We start from the raw sequence: 12993 nt of genomic DNA on the forward strand, positions 1-12993 counted from the left end.
GCTCTGTGCTCTCTGCAGACACTTATGTATTGTCCCTGGAGAGATGTGTAATCAGACCTCACACTGCTGTGCTCTGTGCTCTCTGCCTCCAGTGTTATGTATTGTCCCTGGGGAGATGTGTAATCAGACCTTTGTGTATGTTGCTCGTAGATATAGTTTTCACATTAGTGATCTTTCACTGAACCCATTTTGGCTTATGGACACGTACAGATGGGTTTTCTCTTCCTGGCTTCAGTGTTTTACTGAACCTTGGTTTTCAATGGGCTTTTTCACACTTCAGTTTTTTTCCACTGATCCAATGTTGTCAGTGAACACAAATGAACAGGTTGTAAATTGACCAACCATCAGTGGGAAAAAAACTGAAGTGTGAAACTGAGTGTCCTCACACTGCTGTGCTTTTCTCTGTCTGCACTGAGCTGCACCATAGCTCCCCTACAGTTCTTTGAGTAAAATCAGGACTCTGCCTGAATAATATAGCAGTAAATCAAAGCTGGGGGAGGGTCTTTAGAACATCTAAATTGAGATAGCACAGAGCACAGCAGTGTGAGGACACAATCCCTGACTATGAATCCATATTTTACAGTACAGAGCATGTGGTCGCACCAGGGGCCCTTCCAAGTAGATCGGTGCTATAGATGGTGCATTATATTTGGGACCCCAGAGTTTTGGATCAATGCCCTTCCCATTGCAGACTGGCATAGAGCACAACCTGGACCCCACTGGTGCAGCCTGGACACCTGACGGGTGACCCCCAATTCCCTCATGGCCCCTGTAGCTGATGTATAAGAGGGTCGTCCTACAGATTTCACATCCAGACGAGTCTCACACTCACATTTTTGACTTCAGGACCCCGAGGGCAAACAATCCTCCTCCTGCTATTCTTGTCTGTGGAATGAGACAAATTCTCTGGGAGATGTGACCCCCGCACGGCACACACCTGGCACCCAACTGGAAATAGCCTGAGGTCAGAGGTGGGTCAGGAGCCCCCCATAAATAATCGTCATAACTGATCCCCCCTGTGGTTGTATATATGAGCTGATACAATGGTGTCTGTGCCAGGGGGCGCCAGAATCAGACGTATTAAGGGGTCTTCATCACAGGGGGCAAAGCATAACCCCCCAAATAACTCTGCATCCCCCAAATCTACACCAAATGTTTTTGATGGATTTCTACCTTAAAGGTTTGTTCCGCTTTTATCAAGTCATTAAAGCCGCCTGAGGGTCTTCATATCAGCCCCTAGACCCCCACCGATCGTCATGTTAAGGGGATGGTTTCATATAATTGCCACAGCCCTTTAATGCCCCTTGGCACGAGCTTCCTTGTCACCTGCAGCCGAGGATAATGACCTGAGAAGAGCCGCTCTGGTGTCGTCTCATTAATTCCTAATGATGTTGTATCCGTGTTTCATAAACAACAATGATATAAATATACGGCTGTTGTTACAACACATGGTAAAGCAGTGACACGTCCGGAGTGATAGTAGCAACATTGCAAAATGTCTAGTAAATGTTACTCTGCTTCCTGTGTATAGTTCAGAATGGGGAGCTGACAGGTTCCCTGTAAGACTGAGGATCCATGTGCTGACTGTGCACCCTTAGGTCCCAGTCTTGGATTGGCAGGACACAGTACTGGTCTGTGGTGCTATTTCACCCGTGATAAGGACCCTACAGTGTTAGTCTACACCCAGGAGCATCCAACAAAATTAGTCTACACCCAGGAGGATCCGACAGCATTAGTCTACACCCAGGAGGATCCGACAGCATTAGTCTACACCCAGGAGGATCCGACAGCATTAGTCTACACCCAGGAGGATCCGACAGCATTAGTCTACACCCAGGAGGATCCGACAGCATTAGTCTACACCCAGGAGGATCCGACAGCATTAGTCTACACCCAGGAGGATCCGACGGCATTAGTCTACACCCAGGAGGATCCGACGGCATTAGTCTACACCCAGGAGGATCCGACAGCATTAGTCTACACCCAGGAGGATCTGACAGCATTAGTCTACACCCAGGAGGATCCGACGGCATTAGTCTACACCCAGGAGGATCCGACAGAATTAGTCTACACCCAGGAGGATCCGACAGCATTAGTCTACACCCAGGAGGATCCGACAGCATTAGTCTACACCCAGGAGGATCCGACAGCATTAGTCTACACCCAGGAGGATCCGACAGCATTAGTCTACACCCAGGAGGATCCGACAGCATTAGTCTACACCCAGGAGGATCCGACAGCATTAGTCTACACCCAGGAGGATCCGACAGCATTAGTCTACACCCAGGAGGATCCGACAGCATTAGTCTACACCCAGGAGGATCCGACAGCATTAGTCTACACCCAGGAGGATCCGACAGCATTAGTCTACACCCAGGAGGATCCGACAGCATTAGTCTACACCCAGGAGGATCCGACAGAATTAGTCTACACCCAGGAGGATCCGACAGCATTAGTCTACACCCAGGAGGATCCGACAGCATTAGTCTACACCCAGGAGGATCTGACAGCATTAGTCTACACCCAGGAGGTCCGACAGCATTAGTCTACACCCAGGAGGATCTGACAGCATTAGTCTACACCCAGGAGGTCCGACAGCATTAGTCTACACCCAGGAGGATCTGACAGCATTAGTATATTTCCAGCAAGGTCGACCAATTTTAGTATATGCCTAGGAGGATCTTCCAGCATTAGTAAACACCCAGGAGGATCCTCAAGAATTAGTATACACCCAGGAGGATCGACCAGTGTGACTATATGCCCAGGATGATCTGCCTGCATTAGTATACACCCATGAGGATCTGCTAGTGTTAGTACACTCTAGGAGGACCTGGCAGTGACACTTTATCCCCAGGAGGACCTGCCATTGTTAGCTTACACCCAGGAGGATCTTCGAGCATTGGTATATTTCCAGGAGAATCTGCCAGTGTTAGCAGATGCCTAGGAGGATCATCCAGCATGATTATATGCCCAGGAGGATTCTCCAGTGTTAGGACACAACCAGGAGCATCTGACTGTGGTAATATATGCCCAGGAGGATCTGCAAGTATATGCCAACTGTCAGTATACACCCAGGAGGGCCTGTCAGTGTTGGTATACCCCCCAGGAGCATTTACTAGTGTTAGTATACTCCCAAAGGGATCTGCCTGCCCTAGTATATGCCAAGAAGGTTCAGCCAGTATTAGTATATGCCTAGTAGGATCTACCAGTGTTAGGACACACCCAAGAGGATCGGCCAGCCTCAGTATACACCCAGGAGGATCTGACAGCCTCAGTATACAACCAGGAGGATCTGCCAGCCTCAGTATACACCCAGGAGGATCGGCCAGCCTCAGTATACACCCAGGAGGATCTGACAGCCTCAGTATACACCCAGGAGGATCTGCCAGTGTTAGGACACACCCAGGAGGATCTGCCAGCCTCAGTATACACCCAGGAAGTTCTGACAGCCTCAGTATACACCCAGGAGGATCTGCCAGCCTCAGTATACACCCAGGAGGATCTGCGAGCCTCAGTATAGACCCAGGAGGATCTGACAGCCTCAGTATACACCCAGGAGGATCTGACAGCCTCAGTATACACCCAGGAGGATCTGACAGCCTCAGTATACACCGAGGATGATCTGACAGCCTCAGTATAGACCCAGGAGGATCTGCCAGTCTCAGTATAGACCCAGGAGGATCTGCCAGCCTCAGTATAGACCCAGGAGGATCGGTCAGCCTCAGTATACACCCAGGAGGATCTGCCAGCCTCAGTATACACCCAGGAGGATCTGCCAGCCTCAGTATACAGCCAGGAGGATCGGCCAGCCTCAGTATAGACCCAGGAGGATCTGCCAGCCTCAGTATAGACCCAGGAGGATCTGCCAGCCTCAGTATAGACCCAGGAGGATCTGCCAGCCTCAGTATAGACCCAGGAGGATCTGCCAGCCTCAGTATAGACCCAGGAGGATCGGTCAGCCTCAGTATACACCCAGGAGGATCTGCCAGCCTCAGTATACACCCAGGAGGATCTGCCAGCCTCAGTATACACCCAGGAGGATCGGCCAGCCTCAGTATAGACCCAGGAGGATCTGCCAGCCTCAGTATAGACCCAGGAGGATCGGCCAGCCTCAGTATACACCCAGGAGGATCTGCCAGCCTCAGTATACACCCAGGAGGATCGGCCAGCCTCAGTATACACCCAGGAGGATCGGCCAGCCTCAGTATAGACCCAGGAGGATCGGCCAGCTTTACCATATGCCCAAGGGGATCTTTTGTCATCTGGAGGTCGGATTGGCACATTTGTGAAGACAGACATGTAGTGTGGGACAACCTTCCGTTACTGATCTAGAACAATGCAGTGAATGACAACTTGATCTAGAACACTGTAGAGCAGGGCAACCTTAAACTACTACTGATCTAGAACAATGAGGTCCATGCTGAATATATGGGGTCATTCTGCGCCTCTCAGAAATCAGCCATCACTCCTCAGTCCTATGGATGAGGACATCTCACACCACTTTCACTAGACTGAGTCATTAGAAGATATTTGGCTTCCAGAATAAAATGCCCAATGTCTATTTTAGATATTTCCCAGAAGTCATTGTGCAATTATTGGGAAAGCGTGAACCTCTATGACACGGCGGCCGCAGCAGAGTGTCCTGTGTGACCGGCGTCTGAGCCAAGTCCCCGGCGCCCGCTGCCACCCTCATCACCCAGGACGCCTGTAGGTGACACACTTGTAAATCTGAGGAGGGTGCAGTGTGTTTAGCATTTTGTAGGTTTATAGCTCTGGAGAATTCTCTTTGGAAGGGAATGTCAAGGTGGCACAATGATTAACGCCCCGGAGGTCAGGATTAGTCTCCGTCTGCTGCGGGGCTGTAATATTCCACTGAGAACGGTCCCACAAATAGGGTGGGGGGTCATAGGTTATGGCTTAAAGGTTCTGGGTTATACATAAGTAATAGCCCCCCTACCGATAATATCACTATAGTGCCCCGATACGTAATATCCATCCTACAGATAATAAAATCCCTACTTGTGTCCCTATAAGTAATATGCCCCCTACAGATAATATCCCCCTACCTGTGCCCCTATAATTAATACCCCCCCTGCCTGTGCCCCTATAAGTAATATCCCCCCTACCGATAATATCACTATAGTGCCCCGATACGTAATATCCATCCTACAGATAATAAAATCCCTACTTGTGTCCCTATAAGTAATATGCCCCCTACAGATAATATCCCCCTACCTGTGCCCCTATAATTAATACCCCCCCTGCCTGTGCCCCTATAAGTAATATCCCCCCTACCGATAATATCACTATAGTGCCCCGATACGTAATATCCATCCTACAGATAATAAAATCCCTACATGTGTCCCTATAAGTAATATGCCCCCTACAGATAATATCCCCCTACCTGTGCCCCTATAATTAATACCCCCCCTGCCTGTGCCCCTATAATTAATACCCCCCCTGCCTGTGCCCCTATAATTAATACCCCCCCTGCCTGTGTCCATATAATTAATACCCCCCCTGCCTGTGCCCCTATAAGTAATATCCCCCCTGCCTGTTCCCTTATAAGTAATATCCCCCCTGCCTGTTCCCTTATAAGTAATATCCCCCCTGCCTGTTCCCTTATAAGTAATATCCCCCCTACCTGTGCCTCTATAATTAATACCCCCCCTGCCTGTGTCCATATAATTAATACCCCCCCCTGCCTGTGCCCCTATAAGTAATATCCCCCCTGCCTGTTCCGTTATAAGTAATATCCCCCCTGCCTGTTCCCTTATAAGTAATATCCCCCCTTTTGTGCTCCTATAAGTAACATCCCCCTGCGTGTGCCCCTATAATACCCCCACTGCCTGTGCCCCTATAAGAAATACCCCCCTTTTGTGCCCCTATAAGTAATATCCCCCTGCGTGTGCCCCTATAATACCCCCACTGCCTGTGCCCCTATAAGAAATACCCCCCTGCCTGTGCCCCTACAAGTAATAGGACCCGTACAGATAATATCACCCCTTTTGTGTCCATATATATATATAACAATGTCCCACTGCTGTTCCTATAGAAGCCACAGTAAATCCATAGGTAATAGTCATTATTCCCCTATACACACAGGGCTGTGCCCCTATAAGTAACAGTGTTCCCTACTTTGTGCCCTTGTTTATAATAGTGTCCCCTTCTATAAGGTATGTCCCTATAAGTATCAGTCATCCTATAAGTTATAGTGTTTCCTTTCCCCCCTACGAGATTCTTTGTGTCCTGTGACTGTTTCGGGGCAGCAGTAAGTTTGGATCTTTAGGGGAAAAGTTCTATGATTTCTCTTTGGACCTGGATAGTGAATTGCCCCCGGATTGTGGGTTTGGGGTCCCCCCAGGGTAACACTACTCTGCCCTCTAGGGGGCGCTGACGTGCAGAATAGGGCCCCTTTCACCCTAATAGGGCCTTATGTAACCCCGGTGTCAGTACCAGACCCATATTCTTCCCAGAACCTGATCCACAAGTGACAGGGGCGCCCTCATCACCCGCGGGGCCCGGGGCGGCAGACGCTTGGCAGGACATGAGTTAACTACTTGTTCCTCACATTTGGGGATGAGTGTCCACTTAATGCAGCGCCATGTAAAGTGCCGCACACTGGGTGCCCCCGCAGACTAATCCCCCCGCCCCCGGGGCACCTGGGAAAGCGGCTTGTGGGATTATCCGGGGTTATATATAGCATACCTGCGGACCTCATCACCGCCGCGCTCATCTTATTACCTTCTCGTAAATCTCCAGAACATGAGGCCCTTAAAGGGCTGCACCACTTACTCTCCATATTAACAGGAAACACTCCTTACATATAACAAAAATCTTTCCAAAAATATATATATATAATTTTTCGTGGAATTTGATTGCCTCCTTTCATGTCTCAGGTAGGATCATTAACCCCTTCCTGGGTAGGGGTAGCGTTTTCTCTGTGCTCTTTGGCACCACCTGCTGACTACACCCCGTAAGAGCAACAAGAAGTGATGGAAAATTAGCTCTGGAAATATTGTAGGTGTCCTCACACTGCTGTGCAATAAGCTCTCCACACTGAGCTGCTACACAGTCCCTACTCTCTGCTGCTGACCACAGACTTTATTGATGGCAGAGGCCAAGGTTTGTGAGCCTCAGCAGTGTGAGGACATGTCCCCCAGTACGATCCTGGAATATAAATCCATATTTCACAGTCCTGCTGCTGCTACTAACAACAAACATAAATGTCTGATTACACATCTCTCCAGGGACAATACATAACACTGGCTGCAGAGAGCACAGAGCACAGCAGTGTGAGGTCTGATTACACATCTCTCCAGGGACAATACATAACACTGGCTGCAGAGAGCACAGAGCACAGCAGTGTGAGGTCTGATTACACATCTCTCCAGGGACAATACATAACACTGGCTGCAGAGAGCACAGAGCACAGCAGTGTGAGGTCTTATTACACATCTCTCCAGGGATAATACATAACACTGGCTGCAGAGAGCACAGAGCACAGCAGTGTGAGGTCTGATTACACATCTCTCCAGGGACAATACATAACACTGGCTGCAGGGAGCACAGAGCACAGCAGTGTGAGGTCTGATTACACATCTCTCCAGGGACAATACATAACACTGGCTGCAGGGAGCACAGAGCACAGCAGTGTGAGGTCTGATTACACATCTCTCCAGGGACAATACATAACACTGGCTGCAGAGAGCACAGAGCACAGCAGTGTGAGGTCTGATTACACATCTCTCCAGGGACAATACATAACACTGGCTGCAGAGAGCACAGAGCACAGCAGTGTGAGGTCTGATTACACATCTCTCCAGGGACAATACATAACACTGGCTGCAGAGAGCACAGAGCACAGCAGTGTGAGGTCTGATTACACATCTCTCCAGGGACAATACAGAACACTGGCTGCAGAGAGCACAGAGCACAGCAGTGTGAGGTCTGATTACACATCTCTCCAGGGACAATACATAACACTGGCTGCAGAGAGCACAGAGCACAGCAGTGTGAGGTCTGATTACACATCTCTCCAGGGACAATACATAACACTGGCTGCAGAGAGCACAGAGCACAGCAGTGTGAGGTCTGATTACACATCTCTCCAGGGACAATACAGAACACTGGCTGCAGAGAGCACAGAGCACAGCAGTGTGAGGTCTGATTACACATCTCTCCAGGGACAATACATAACACTGGCTGCAGAGAGCACAGAGCACAGCAGTGTGAGGTCTGATTACACATCTCCCCAGGGACAATACATAACACTGGCTGCAGAGAGCACAGAGCACAGCAGTGTGAGGTCTTATTAAACATCTCTCCAGGGATAATACATAACACTGGCTGCAGAGAGCACAGAGCACAGCAGTGTGAGGTCTAATTACAAATCTCTCCAGGGACAATACATACCACTGGCTGCAGAGAGTACAGAGCACAGCAGTGTGAGGTCTGATTACACATCTCTCCAGGAACAATACATAACACTGGCTGCAGAGAGCACAGAGCACAGCAGTGTGAGGTCTGATTACACATCTCTCCAGGGACAATACATAACACTGGCTGCAGGGAGCACAGAGCACAGCAGTGTGAGGTCTGATTACACATCTCTCCAGGGACAATACATAACACTGGCTGCAGGGAGCACAGAGCACAGCAGTGTGAGGTCTGATTACACATCTCTCCAGGGACAATACATAACACTGGCTGCAGAGAGCACAGAGCACAGCAGTGTGAGGTCTGATTACACATCTCTCCAGGAACAATACATAACACTGGCTGCAGAGAGCACAGAGCACAGCAGTGTGAGGTCTGATTACACGGCTCTCCAGGGACAATACATTACACTCGCTGCAGAGAGCACAGAGCACAGCAGTGTGAGGTCTGATTACACATCTCTCCAGGGATAATACATAACACTGGCTGCAGAGAGCACAGAGCACAGCAGTGTGAGGTCTGATTACACATCTCTCCAGGGACAATACATAACACTGGCTGCAGAGAGCACAGAGCACAGCAGTGTGAGGTCTGATTACACATCTCTCCAGGGATAATACATAACACTGGCTGCAGAGAGCACAGAGCACAGCAGTGTGAGGTCTGATTACACATCTCTCCAGGGACAATACATAACACTGGCTGCAGAGAGCACAGAGCACAGCAGTGTGAGGTCTTATTACACATCTCTCCAGGGATAATACATAACACTGGCTGCAGAGAGTACAGAGCACAGCAGTGTGAGGTCTGATTACACATCTCTCCAGGAACAATACATAACACTGTCTGCAGAGAGCACAGAGCACAGCAGTGTGAGGTCTGATTACACATCTCTCCAGGGACAATACATAACACTGGCTGCAGGGAGCACAGAGCACAGCAGTGTGAGGTCTGATTACACATCTCTCCAGGGACAATACATAACACTGGCTGCAGGGAGCACAGAGCACAGCAGTGTGAGGTCTGATTACACATCTCTCCAGGGACAATACATAACACTGGCTGCAGAGAGCACAGAGCACAGCAGTGTGAGGTCTGATTACACATCTCTCCAGGAACAATACATAACACTGGCTGCAGAGAGCACAGAGCACAGCAGTGTGAGGTCTGATTACACGGCTCTCCAGGGACAATACATTACACTCGCTTCAGAGAGCACAGAGCACAGCAGTGTGAGGTCTGATTACACATCTCTCCAGGGATAATACATAACACTGGCTGCAGAGAGCACAGAGCACAGCAGTGTGAGGTCTGATTACACATCTCTCCAGGGACAATACATAACACTGGCTGCAGAGAGCACAGAGCACAGCAGTGTGAGGTCTGATTACACATCCCTCCATGGACAATACATAACACTGGCTGCAGAGAGCACAGAGCACAGCAGTGTGAGGACTGATTACACATCTCTCCAGGGACAATACATAACACTGGCTGCAGAGAGCACAGAGCACAGCAGTGTAAGGTCTGATTACACATCTCTCCAGGGACAACACATAACACTGGCTACAGAGAGCACAGAGCACAGCAGTGTGAGGTCTGATTACACATCTCTCCAGGGACAGTACATAACACTGGCTGCAGAGAGCACAGAGCACAGCAGTGTGAGGTCTGATTACACATCTCTCCAGGGACAATACATAACACTGGCTGCAGAGAGCACAGAGCACAGCAGCGTGAGGTCTGATTACACATCTCTCCAGGGACAATACATAACACTGGCTACAGAGAGCACAGAGCACAGCAGTGTGAGGTCTGATTACACATCTCTCCAGGGACAATACATAACACTGGCTGCAGAGAGCACAGCAGTGTGAGGACATGCCCCCCAGTACATTAGAAGCTACAATCTACTTGCAACTTTCAGTGCAGCTTTGGACTCAGGGAAAGCTGGGTGGCTACTCCTGTGGTTGCATTGGCAGCAGGGAAAGGGTTAACCCTGTTGGATTTATTGGGGGATTTTGTGTTTGTTTCTCCTCAGGAAGGAAGCGATGATGTCCCTGACAGACAGGGGCTGCTGCCTGGTACGTGTCGGGGGTGCAGGAGTGGAGAAGACGAGGGGGAGGCAGATGTTTCCTCATCTCCTGTCACACTCACCTCTTCCCTCGTGACATCTCCTTCCTACGTTGCGAAATGGGGGTCATTTCATATAAATCGGAATTCACAACATCCACCTGGAAGTGAAATTTCCGGAGTTCTGTCCATAAAGTGAAATTAGAATGAAAACTTCTGCAACTTTCTAATGTCATGAACTGTGTCACTCCATCACCATTATGCAGATCTCTGCTTGCTGTCAGTGAGTAGACACATTCTTTTTTGCATGTTGACGGCTATTAGGGCATCCTGGGAGTTGTAGTTTTACATTAACTAGGGATCTGAATGAAGTCCTGGGTCTGCAGCCATAAGGACACATTATGGGGTCCTGCTGAATATCATCCATGGATGAATAATAAGTCCTATAATATTCATCACAAGGACCAAGGGGCCATCAGACATTACAAAAAGTCTCCGGGCTCTGTCATGTTGCTGTGTCAATGGATCAGGGCAGGTTCTGAATCCAATTAACAAGTTTATCGTCAATATAGGAAACTACTTCTCAGGCAACTTCCCTTGGAGGTGTAGCTTCATAGGCTGTTACACTGTACAGGAGCACTTCCCACTCCTACTATGCAAGATTACATCAGGGAGGGGGAGACATTGTAACAGCCTGTAAAACTACAGCATGGAGGGGCACAGGTAACATCCCCAGAGCCCTTCTGACTCATTAGCATAATTACACAAGCTGATTTTTAGAAGGAAGGAGGCCATGGATAAGAAATATAAGAAAATTCCCACAGTCCCGGTGCCTGGATCTATGTGTAAGTGTCTCTGGTTTATCAAGATGGTAGATTTATTTTTTCAAAACATTGTAAACTATCACAGCTGGATAATCCCAAAAAGATGCGTTCCACTTTTCTGTGTTTTGCTGCCACCCAGTGGATATATTTAGTCATTACATCTCTTTTTGAAATCCAAAAAGTATAAAAGTGCACGGAATATGGGAAGAAGTAAACAGATGCAGGATTAATATGTCTTATAAAGCTCTTATCTGTAGATGTTCTGATATGGACGACCTATCCTAAGGGTAAGTGATTGACTGTGATGGGTCTCCAGATATTGATTGCTGCAATCAGATCTGTAATATCTCATGTGGTTCAGCACAGAAAGTTGTAACAACAACCGGGAAGGTGCCCTGTGATGCACAGCTACGTGACGTTTTGTCCCTGGTGCTGAAAACAGAGCTGAAGGTTCAGGATCCAACAGTCATTAACTATAATGGAGAATCTCGGTTCTGATAACTACTGACCCACAAGAGATCTGATTGGAAGAATCGGTTTCGGGGGCAATTCTGGTCTGTGTTGATCTGCTACATGACACCTCCCCATTGGAATACCCATCCAATATGGCGGCTTTCAAGATGGGGGATGTGTACCAGACATAACCTAAAAGTTATGGGGGGGGGGGGGGTGCACAAAACTCAATGACACTTTCATTTCTGAAATATAAAGGGGTCCGGGGGACTTTTTGATCCCCCCCCTGGATATTAGTATTGGGGGATCTGTGGGATCTGCAGGATTGGACGTCTCTGGTTCCTCCATCTGGATGTAGATGTTGCTGCTGTTCCATTCACCTTAAAGGGATTGTTCCATTAAAGAAATTTAAGATGTGTACATTAGAGATTGAGGGGTCCGTCTGCTGGGACCCCCAATGATCCGGATTAGTGATGAGCGCACCCGAGAAATTAAGGGTCCAGCCGAACCCGAAATGGACAAATCTGATCGGGTCTGGGTACTGAACCCCAACCCCCACCAGTAGCCCCCATCATGGGTGGCAGCACTGATTGGGTGTCTTAACCAGACCCCGTGGGGGAGGATCGTTGCTCCCTGTGTAGCCATCAGGATACATTTAAAGCTCGGATCGCGGGTGTCATTCTGACTAAAGTTCTGGTCCAGGTTTGGGGAAAGTTCAGATCTTCGCAGTCCAGGTCAGCTAAACACTAATCCTGAAAATGTTTTCTGTCTTCCTGCAATAAACATAGAGCTGTGTCACGCACAGGGTCAGATTATAGGGTGGGTGCGCACCCCAGGGCCCCCATCTCCCTTAATCCTGCCCTGGTCGCACACATGGTGTCAGTCTCTGTATATCCATACCTCCCAACATTTGTGAAAGGGAAAGAGGCACAAAATGGCGGCACGCGTAGCGTGCCGCGGCGATCCCCCTAAGCCGCACCCCCAATCACTCCCTGGCCACGCCCCAAATTTTAGCCATATTATAATAATAAAAATGATCTCAATAAAAAAGAAAAAAAATATTATCCTCATTGGGATTAGAACCCAGAAACTGCAGTGTCCATGTATAATAATGACACAGGGCCCCAACCAACTTGGCTATAACCTCAGTGATTAACAAGGTATAGAATTTTGGTAACTAAGAACTATGACTACTGTTACACTG

The sequence above is a fragment of the Engystomops pustulosus genome, chromosome 7, assembly GCF_040894005.1.
Source record: "Engystomops pustulosus chromosome 7, aEngPut4.maternal, whole genome shotgun sequence".
Taxonomy (NCBI): Eukaryota; Metazoa; Chordata; class Amphibia; order Anura; family Leptodactylidae; genus Engystomops; species Engystomops pustulosus.